Below are 11,922 nucleotides of genomic sequence, written 5' to 3'. Positions count from 1 at the left end.
TTTCCACCTTGACTGTGATCTACTCTGGAACTTCTGAGAAAGAACTAAAGCACCAACTTGCCCCCTTAGAACTAAATAGCTCACTGGCTGCCTTGTGTAAATGTCATCAACCACATGAACCTGTGGTGAAGTTGAGGCCACCAAATAGGTTCTAAGCCCGGAACTAGGAATATTTGCCTCTATTAAAGATACCCTATCTGCTCTTACTGTGCTTCCATCCCATTTCTTATCCTTCCTTAAGAAAAGTCAAACTTCTTTTTATTCCTTCTTAATTAGTAGGAAAAAATCTAAGACAGCAAAAAATATTATGTACCTAGTCCAAAGGGGGTTACAAAATAATGCTATCTAAAAGACAAACTAAGGCATCATTCAGGCTCAACCTTGGATAAAATCCATAAGATTTAATAGAGTTTCATTTCTTTGACTAAAAACCTGCCTGTTTCATAACAAGTTTTTTTTTTTTTTTTTTTTTTTGGCTGGGGCTGGGTTTGAACTCATCACCTCCAGCATATGGGGCAGGTGCCCTACTCCTTTGAGCCACAGGCACCACCCTCATAACAAGTCTTACACTTAACTACCAAGAGTTGCTGGAGGAAAGGACAAGGTCATTTCTTTAACTGTTGCTGTTACTTAGCCCATCCTCAGCCCAGGGACCAGCACACCTGAGAGGTGCTTCATGTTATTCTCTGCAGCTGGAGTTACAGTTTCAGCAGATGAATAAGTCACCACCTGCACTAGATAACATAACGGAGGGTTATTAAATCTTCCATGCTTTTGCTAAAGCTATTTTTATAAATCATGTTATATGTGAAATAGACTTATGGGGAACCATTTTATATCCCAAGAGTCAAAATGAATGACTAATCTGACAGGAGACAGTGATCACCTTCATCCTTGGGCATCACAGCAATTCTCATCATAGAAACTAGAGCATTCATGAAATTCCCCCTGGTGGGAAAAGACCATTCTGCTTTGTCTTTAGTGTGGTGGGAACCTGTGGTCCTGAGGGTCCCAGGAGAGTAGGACAGCCAGGCTTTGCCTGAGCTGCATGTTGAGGTCCTGTGGTGGATCTTCTTCCCTTGACAGCTTGGTGGTCAGATGGCAACTGGATCACCCCACTTTAGGTTGCCCCAAACATTGGTGGTTCTCACAGGGAGGGAGCAGAGCTGTACTGGGCACCCCATGAAATTGCAGCGCACACCTGCAGGTTTTGGCTCAGGAGACCTGTGAAGGGCACAGAAGTGGCTGTTGGAAAATTCTCTGTAGGTAACCCTAATGGCCTTCACTTTGCCTGGGTCCTCTGGGCTGCACATTAGATTTGGGGGTAGATGAGAAGGGGTGTCAAAAAGTCCCAATGCTCAGATTGTGCCTCAGAACAATTAAATATGACTCTTTGGGAGTGAGCCCACACGTGTTAACACTAAATGCTTCCAGGTGATCCCAACAGGTAGCCAGGATTGAAAACCATCACGCCAGGAATTCTTTTCATCAAGGGTTCTTAAACTTTAACAGCTGAACACTCTACCTGGGGTTTTGATACAGGCAGGTTCTGTGTGAGTGGATTTGGAGTGTGACCTGAGATTCTGTATTTCTAATAAGCTTCTGGGTTATGTCAGTGATGCTGGTCCAGAGAAACGCTGATAACTTTCTAATATAAAGATGCCCCAAATATTATATATGTCACCTTTATACTAAAAAATTATTTGTTGTTTATCTAAAATCCACATTTAATTCAGTGTCTTATTTTTGTTTGTTTTATTTTATTTTAATTTTTATTAAATCATAGCTGTGTACATTAATGCAATTGTGCAGTACAATGTGCTGGTTTTATATACAATTTGAATATAACTTTCATGAAACTGGTTAACATAGCCATCACTGCATTTTCTTAGTTATTGTGTTAAGACATTTATATTCTACACTTAGTGGATTCAACATGTACCCTTGTAAAATGCACCATAGGTGTGGTCCCACCAATTACCCTCCCTCCATCCATACTCCTCCCTCCCCATCCCTGCCCCTTCTCTTTCCCCTTCATCTTGGGCTGTAGTTGGATAATAGCACTGATATGGAAGTGTGGGTGTTTATAAATTGGTTTCATAATAGGGCTGAGTACATTGGATACTTTTTATTCCATTCTTGAGATACTTTGCTAAGAAGAATTATGTTCCAGCTCCATCCATGTAAACATAAAAGAGGTAGTCTCCATCTTTTTTAAGGCTGCATAATATTCCATGGTGTACATATACCATAATTTATTAATCCATTCATGGGTTGACGGGCACTTGGGCTTCTTCCATGACTTAGCAATTATGAATTGGGTGGCAATAAACATTCTGGTACAATTATCTTTGTTATAGAGTGATTTTTGGTCTTCTGGATATATACCTAGTCGAGGAATTGAAGGATCAAATGGCAGGTCTCTTTTTAGTTCTCTAAGTGATCTCCAAACATCTTTCCAAAAGGAACATATTAGTTTGAATTCCCACCAGCAGTGTAGAAGTATTCCCTTTTCTTCACATCCATGCCAACATTTTGGGATTTTGTGATGTAGGCCAATCTTACTGGAGTGAAATGATATCTCAAAGTGGTTTTTATTTGCATCTCCCTGAAGATTAAGGATGATGAGCATTTTTTCATATGTCTGTAGGCTGTGCCCCTGTCTTCTTCAGAGAAGTTTCTCTTCAAGTCCCTTGCCCCCACTGAGATGGGATCACTTGTTCTTTTCTTGCTAATACATTTGAGTTCTCTGTGGATTCTGGTTAGTAAACCTTTGTCAGAGACATAACCTGCAAATATTTTCTCCCATTCTGAGGGCTGTCTGCTTGCTTTACATACTATGTTCTTGGCTGTGCAGAAGCTTTTTAGTTTGGTTAGACCACAGTAATGTATTTTTGGTGTTGCTTCAATTGCCTGGGGGGTCCTCCTCATAATATATTTGCCCACGCCAATTTCTTCAAGTGTTTTCCCTGCACTTTCTTCTAGTATTTGTATAGTTTCACATCTTAAGTTTAAATCTTTTATCCAGTGACAATCTATCTTTGTTAATGGTGAAAGGTGTAGGTCCAGTTTCAGTCTTCTACAGGTCACCAGCCAGTTCACCCAGCACCATTTGTTAAATAGGGAGTCTTTTCCCCACTGAATATTTTTGATTGGCTTATCAAAGATCAAATAACGGTAAGTAGCTGAGTTCATCTGTTGGTTCTCTATTCTGTTCCATACATCTGCCTCTCTGTTTTTATGCCAGCACCATGCTGTTTTGATCACTATTGATTTATAGTAAAGTCTGAGGTCTGGTAGCATGATTCCTCCTGATTTATTTTTATTTCTGAGTAATGTCTTGGCTATTCGAGGTTTTTTTCTGATTCCATATAAAATGAAGTATTTTTTTGAGGTCTTTAAAGTATGACAGTGGTGCTTTAATAGGGATTGCATTAAAATTGTGTATTACTTTGGTTAGTATGGACAATTTAACAATGTTGATTCTTCCCAGCTATGAGCATAGTATGTTTTTCCATTTGTTAACATCTTCAGCTATTTCTTTCCTTAGAGTTTCATAGATCTCTTTATAGAGATCTTTCATGTCCTTTGTTAGGTAAACGCCCAAATATTTCATCTTCTTTGGCACTACTGTAAAAGGAATAGAGTCCTTGACTGTTTTTTCAGCTTGACTGTTGTTGGTATATATAAAGGCTACAGATTTGTGAGTACTGATTTTGTAGCCTGAGATGCTGCTGTATTCCTTGATCACTTCTAAGAGTTTTATAGTTGAATCCCTGGGGTTTTCCAGATATACATTCATATCATCTGTGAAGAGTGAAAGTTTGATCTCTTCTAACCCTATATGGATACCCTTGATTGCCTTTTCTTGCCTGATTGCAATGGCTAAGACTTCCATTACAATGGTAAAAAGCAGTGGAGACAATGGGCAACCTTTCCTGGTTCCTGATCTGAGTGGAAATTATTTCAATTTAACTCCATTCAATACGATATTGGCTGTGGGTTTGCTGTATGTAGATGGCCTCTATCCGTTTAAGAAATGTCCCTTCTATACCAATTTTCTTAAGTGTTCTGATCATGAAATGATGGTGGATATTATCAAAAGCTTTTTCTGCATCATTTGAGAGAATCATATGGTCTTTGTTTTTTAATTTGTTTATGTGATGAATTATATGTATAGATTTATGTATATTGGAACAGCCTTCAAACCCTGGGATAAAACCCACTTGGTCATAGCATATAGTTTGTTTGATGTGTTGCTGGATTCTGTTTGCTCAGATCTTATTGAATATTTTCAATATTCATTAGTGATATCGGTCTATAATTTTCTTTTCTTGTTGGATCTTTTCCTGATTTGGGGATCAAGGTTACGTTTGCTTCATAGAATGTGTTGGGTAGTATTCCTTCTTTTTCTATATTTTGGAAAAGGTTGAGTAATATAGGTACTAGTTCCTATTTAAAGGTTTGGTAGAATTCTGATGTGAAGCCATCTGGTCCTGGACTTTTCCTATGGGGGAGATTTTGTAAGTTGATGCTATTTCAGAACTTGATATAGGCCTGTTCAACATTTCCACTTGATTCTGGCTAAGTCTAGAAAGGTGGCATTCTTCCAAATATTGGTCTATTTCCTTCAGATTTTCATATTTCTGAGAATAGAGTTTTTTTTTTTTTGAGACAGAGCCTCAAGCTGTCCCCCTGGGTAGAGTGCTGTGGCATCACAGCTCACAGCAACCTCCAGCTCCTGGGCTCAAGTGAGTCTCCTGCCTCAGCATCCCAAGTAGCTGGGACCACAGGTGCCTGCCACAACACCCAGCTATTTTTTGGTTGCAGCCATCATTGTTATTTGGTGGGCCCAGGCGGATTCGAACCCGCCACCTTAGGTGTATGTGGCTGGAGCCTTAGCCACTTGAGCCACAGGTGCCAAGCCTGAGAATAGAGTTTTTTGTAATATTCATTAAGGACTTTTTGAATTTCTGAGGAGTCTGTTGTTATTTTGTCTTTGTCATTTCTGATTGATGTAATTACAGATTTTACTCTTTTATTCCTGGTTAGGTTAGCTAAAGGTTTATCTATTTTATTGACCTTTTCAAAAAACCAACTTTTTGATTTATTGATCTTTTTGTTTTCAATTTCATTTAATTCTGCTCTAATTTTGTTTATTTCTTTTCTTCTTCTGGGTTTGGGATTGAAATGTTCTTCCCTTTCCAGTTGCTTGAGATGTCCCATTAAGTTGTTAACTTACTCTCTTTCCACTGTCTTGAGGAAGGCTTGCAGTGCTATAAATTTCCCTCTTAGGACTGCCTTTGCAGTATCCCAGAGGTTCTGATAATTCATGTCTTCATTGTCGTTTTGTTACAAAAATTTGGTAATTTCCTTCTTAACCTCGTCTGTTACCCAGCTATCATTCAGCATAAGGTTATTTAGTTTCCATATTTTTGTATGTGTATGCAGATTCCTGTTGGTACTGAGTTCAATTTTTATTCCATGGTGGTCCAAGAAGATGCAAGAAACAATTTCTATTCTTTTAAATTTACTGAGTTTAGACTTATGACCTAAGATGTGATCAATTTTGGGGGATGTTCCATGGGCTGATGTGTATATTCAAATGTGTATTCAGTTTCGTTAGGATGAAATGTTCTGTAGATGTCTGTTAAATCCAGTTGTTGAATGGTTAAGTTTAAGTCTAAAGTTTCTTTGCTTAGTGTCTTATTGGAGGATCTCTCCAACACTGCCAAAGGGGTATTAAAATCTCTGACTATTACGGTGCTGGAGGAAATCAAGTTGCTCATGTCTGTTAGAGTCTCTCTTATAAATTGAGGTACATTCTGGTTGGGTGCATAAATGTTAATAATTGATATCTCATCATGTTGAGTGTTACCCTTAACAAATATGAAATGACCATCCTTATCTTTCTTTACTTTGTTGGTACTATTGTATCTGCAAATAAAATTGCAATACCTGCTTTGTTCTGATTTCCATTTGCCTGAATTATAGATGACCATCGCTTCACCCTGAGTCTATATTTATCTTTTAAGGTAAGATGAGATTCTTATATGCAGCAGATATCTGGCCTGAGTTTTTGTATCCAGTCAGCCAACCTGTGCTTCTTTAGAGGACAATTTAAGCCCTTCACATTAATTGAGAATATTGATAAGCCTGGTAGTATTTTGGGTATTCAGTTTTTCAAAAGTCCAGTGGACATTTTTAATCCTTTCGCCATTCTGGAAGTTGGATTTTGATCAAAAGTTTCTGGGTGAATTTACTTTGGTGGTAGAGCATTGTGCTTGTCATTGCAGAGGATAGGTCTGAGAATATCATGGAGCTGGTTTAGTTATGGCAAATTTCTTCAACATGTGAATGTTATTAAAGTATTTAATTTCTCCATCATTAATGAAACTCAGTTTAGCTGGATACAGGATCCAGGGCTGAAAGTTATTTTGTTTTAGGAGGTTAAAGGTCAGTGCCCATCCTTTTCTAGCTTGAAAAGTTTCAGCAGAGAGATCTGCAGTCATTCTAATATTCTTCCCCTTGTAGGTTATGGTTTTCTTATGTCTGGCTGCTTGCAGAATTTTCTCCTTCATATTAACTTTGGTGAAGTTAATTATAATGTGTCTGGGAGATGCTTTGTTTGGATTGAGTTATGCTTGGGTTCTGAAACTGTCTGCTATCTGAATTTCAGAATCTCTTGCCATGTTTGGGAAGTTCTCCACAATTATCTCTTGGAGTAGAGCACCTGGGCCTTTTGAAGCCACCTTGCCACTTTCAGGAAATCCTACAAGGTGAATATTAGTTTTTTTGGAATTACCCCATAGCTCTCTGAGAGAATGATCCATTTTTGTTCTCCAGTTCTCTTCCTCTTTGAGTGTTTGGGAGTGTTCAAAAGCTTTGTCTTCAATGTCAGAAATCCTTTCTTCTGCCTGCTCCATTCTGTTACTGAGGGATTCTACTGTATTTCTCATATCTTGGAGGGCTGCAAATTATTTCCTCAACATGTCAAAATATTTGGTGATTTTGTCTTTGAATTCATTGAATTCTTGAGACAATTTTTGAATTAATCCTAGAATTTCTAATTCCAACTTTACTTCCATTCTATTAATCTTATTTGCCATCCAAATTCTAAAATTAATTTCTGACATCTCAATCATTTGTTTATAAATGGGATCTTCTGGTGTGTCCGCCTTGTCATTCCTTGGGGGAGCTGATCTACTCTGATTATTCATGTTGTTAGAGTGTTTCCGCTGATTCTGCTCCATGATTATTTTTCACCATTTGGCTAAATGAGCAGGTAAGGTGAAATTAGACTGGGGGCTCCTGGAGTAGTGATTAAGCAGCCCTTTGCCCAAGAACTGGGACTGGTGACTGCAGCTTTTCCCCTACAGCTTTGCAAAGGACCCATATAGTACTACAGCCTGAGACACTGGGGACCTGCTTGGTGTGGTAGGGCTAGGTGCCTTTGTCTTGTAGTCAGCTGGTCTCTGTCCAGTCCTAGTGAATCAGTAACTCTGGGTTGAAGTCTCATCTATGGAGAAATAAAGCAACTAAGACACCCCACCCCCCATAGGCAACAACTGGAAAAGGAAAATCAAACCTTCCATCAACAACATAACCAGGGTACCACCTTGGATGGTCCTTGGGTGATTGGCCCAGGTCAAGAGTTCCAAATCAATTGTCCCAGTCAGCACCAAGCCTCAAGTGGGAGAGTTCAAAAGGTCTCCAGCAACTAGATAGCAGGGGTCTGCTGGCAACTTGAGTGTGGCTTGCTCCAGTGCACCATGGAGTCAGAAGGGCCTGCCCAAATGAGGTAGTCTGGGGAGGTTGATGCCTCCTTCCCCACCTTGCACCTCTTTCACACCCAGTCACTGTGGCCCAGTTCCCTCCAATGAGCAGATGCACTAGGGGTTTGCATCTGCCTGAGTCACAGGGAGATCTATGTCTCCTCACCAGACCACCACACTCTGCCACCAGCCAACAGGGGGAGCTGAAGCCTGACTACCTCGGGTGCTTATTGGAAACTAGGGAGTGTCACTCAGTTCTAGCCCCACCCCAGATTGAGATTGCTGCCACTTACATTCTCTTGCAATTTGCATTTCTGTCCTGGCTATATTCCACTGCAAGCTAGGGGCTATTTGAGTTCACAGAAACTGTGACTCAGCCCCTCCCTGTACTGCTGCTGTGCCAATTCTCACAGAGCTGGTGTCTATGTCTCTGCTGCACTCTATTGTTTGTTTCCTTGGGGTCACAGCTCACCTCGGCAGGGGTGATGTGTGCTCTTCAAACTTCTCTCTTGGCTTAGCTCCAAACCATCAGCTTACTTGATAAACTTCTGTCCTTTAACTCTACTTCTGGATGGGAGCCTCTGTGGTAAGCTGGCTCCAGTCGGCCATCTTGCTTCCGCCCCCTTTGTTTTATTTTTACTTTTTGCTAAATATGGCAACACATTCTTGATTTCTCTGCTTTGTTTTGGTGGCAAAGTGTTGCTGGGCAAAGTACCAAGTGTCATGTATCTTTATAGGATATGGGTACCTGAGAACGTGATGAGTGTTTCACATCCTTTCCCCAAGAAAGGTTTATGTAGGTTAGACAGTGAAGTTCATTCTAGAAAAAGTGCTACATACCTCATTGCTGACTGTCACTATGGTCACCTTTGGTTACTATGGTACTTCGGTCGGGAAGCTATGCACTGATGCCAGCACTTCATCCACCCTTTACAGCAATGTGGAAACTATTTTTCTGGAATGGCTATGACAGCTGTCATCTTATGAGATATGACAATTAAGTTCATGAACTCATTCTAGAAAAAAAGCCTTGAAGGGTGGATGAATTGCTGGCCAGGTACATAGCTTCCCAAGGGGAATACTTTGAAGGTGACCATAGTGATATTCAGAAATGAGGTATGTAGCACTTTTGCTAGAATGAGTTCATGGACTTAATTTTTTGACTTCATATATACATATATAAATGTCAGGCAAGGATCAGAGCCACTGAAGCCTCCAGTAATACACACACCCTGGAGAGAGAGCCCACGTCATCCTTTTGCTCAATAGAAAACAATTGTTCTAAATTGCTTATTTCCTGATGTTCTATGGATAACTGGTTTCCCAAAATGTTAACAGATTTCAGATGAAAAAAAAAGTATATTGTGGGGTAAAGAGTTGAAAAATTGTAGATTAGGCTTGGCACCCATAGCTCGGTGGTTAGGGTACCAGCCACATACACTGGGGCTGGCAGGTTCAAATTCGCCAGGCCTGCTAAACAATAACGACAACTACAACAAAACAAAAGACAAGTGTTGAGGCAAGCACTTGTAGTCCCAGCTACTTGGGAGGCTGAAGCAAGAGAATCACTTAAGCCCAAGAATTTGAGGTTGCTGTGAGTTGTGTCTGCTGAGGGTGACAAAGTGAGACTCTGTCTCAAAAAAGAAAGAAAGAAAGAAAAATTCTAGATTAAACAAAATTAAGCAGGATTCTTTCTTGAAAGTCCTTGAAATGTTTAACCTATGATTGTCCCAAAGAGGCTAAAGTGTGTAGTCTAGTATTTGCAAAATGTATATGGTAGAGTATCTTTTTCTTTAAAGGATATCCCCTGGGTTGTAGCTATCTGAAACACCCTTTGAGGAATGTCTAAACTTACTGACCTCCTCAAATAATGTTATTCATGGAAACACAAAGCTCTTTGAGCCTGTAGAAAATCAAACATGGCACACAATTTGTTTTCTTGGCTATTTTGTGCAACAGTACAGAAGGTGGAATCAAAAGACATTTATGATTTAAGCTCTGTCACTTACCAGCTTGAGAAAGACATTCTCTCTGAGGCTCACTGGTCTTATCTGTTGGAAATAAAGAAGGCAACACAACATTCCTGCCCGTCCTGGGGTGGCTGTCAGGCTCCAGGAACACAACCTATATGAAAGTGCTTAGCAAACAAGGGTTATAAGCATGTTGCCTATATATTTCCTATGTTGATGATGGAAAGACTTTAGCATATTATGACTTTGTGAATGGTGGAGAATATAATTCTCCTTCAATGGTTATCCTAGCAACACTAGGATGTTTGCCTTCAAGAAAGATCAAAAGAAGTGGTAAAAGCCAGGAAAAATTATAGAAGCTGAAGTTATGGGGCTAATTGGGTCAGATCTCAGCAGTGTGTTCATTGGAAATTCAGCAACTGAAATAGATACCTAGAAATCTACATGTCTCTTATCTATAATAGGAGATGCTAAAGTGGAAACTTATCTCATAAGCCTGCCTTCTGATGGCCATTAACATTCAAACAGACCTCTTCTCTTCTCTTCTCTTCTCTTCTCTTCTCTTCTCTTCTCTTCTCTTCTCTTCTCTTCTCTTCTCTTCTCTTCTCTTCTCTTCTCTTCTCTTCTTTTTCTTCCCTCCCTCCCTTCCTTCGTTTTTTGAGACAGAGTCTTACTCTGTCACCCTGGGGTTGAGTATTATGGCATGAAACCTCACAGCAACTTCAAACTCTTAAGCTCAAGCCATTGATTCTCTTGCCTCAGCCTCCCAAGTAGCTGGGACTATAGGCACCCACCACAATGCCTGCTGGCTACTTTTTTTTTTTTTAGTAGAGATGGGGTTTTGCTTTTGCTCAGGCTGATCTCAAACTGCTGAGTTCAGGCAATCCACCTGCTTTAGCCTCCCAGAGTGCTGGGATCACAGGCGTGAGCCACCATGGTGGCCCTGACCTTTTCCTTCTTTACCCCCTCTCTCCCAATCCATCAAATTGTGCTGTACATTTAAAAATCTTATTTTATGCCTGAAAAATTTTCATTTATTGAGCACAAACTCTTATAGTTTAGAAGGAAGTCAGTTAAAATGTTAATGGTGGGCCTGGCACCCGTGGATAGGGTGCTGGCCATATACACTGGGGCTGGCAGGTTTGAACCCAGCCTAGGCCTGCTAATCAAGAATAACAATGACAACAAAATGATAGCCAAGTGTTGTGGCAAGTGCCAGTAACCCCAGCTACTTGGGAGGCTGAGGCAAGAGAATCACTTAAGTCCAAGAGTTTAAAGTTGCTATGAGCTAGGCTCAGTGCCTGTAGCTCAGCAGCTAGGGCACCAGCCACATACACCAGAACACATGGGTTCAAACCCAGCCTGGGGCTGCCAAACAACAATGACAACTACAACCAAAAAATAGCTGGGCGTTGTGGTGGGCACCTGTAGTCCCAGCTACTTGGGAGGCTGAGGCAAGAGAATCACTTAAGCCCAAGAGTTTGAGCTTGCCGTGAGCTGTGAGATCATGGCACTCTACCAAGGCAACATAGTGAGACCCTGTCTCAATAAAAAAAAAAAAGAGAAGTTTCTGTGAGCTGTGATGCCATAGCACTCTACTGAGGGCAACATAGTAAGGCTCTCTCTCAAAAAAAAATGTTAATGGTGGTTATCTCTGGATGGTTTATGAGTCACATTTTCTAATTATATTTTTCTGTGTTTTCCAAATTTTCCATAGTGGGCATTTATTCTTTTTATATTAAGGAGAAAACAGGCTGGGCTCAGTGGCTCACACCTGTAATCCTCACACTCTGGAAGGCCAAGGCAGGTGGATTGCTTGAGCTTGGGAGTTTGAGGCCAGCTTGAGTAAGAGTGAGACCCTGTCTCTACTGAAAGCAGAAAGATTAGCTGAGTGTTGTGGCACACACCTGTATTCCCAGCTACTAAGAAGGCTGAGGCAAAAGGATCACTTGAGCCTAGGAGTTTGTGGCTGCTGTGAGCTGATTCCACGGCACTCTACCCAGGGTGACAGAGTGAGACTATGTCTCAAAAAAGAAAAAGAAGGGAAAAAAAGCAGATTTAAATAGCAAACTCTTGTTTGCTAAGCACTTTCATATAGGTTGTGTTCCTGGAGCCTGACAGCCACCCCAGGACGGGCAGGAATGTTGTGTTGCCTTCTTTATTTCCAACAGATAAGA

This window comes from Otolemur garnettii, unplaced genomic scaffold (genome assembly GCF_000181295.1).
Source record: "Otolemur garnettii isolate 467f Iridium unplaced genomic scaffold, OtoGar3 scaffold00125, whole genome shotgun sequence".
Taxonomy (NCBI): domain Eukaryota; kingdom Metazoa; phylum Chordata; class Mammalia; order Primates; family Galagidae; genus Otolemur; species Otolemur garnettii.
The sequence above is the reverse complement of the archived record's forward strand: the minus strand, read 5'-3'. Positions refer to the sequence as shown.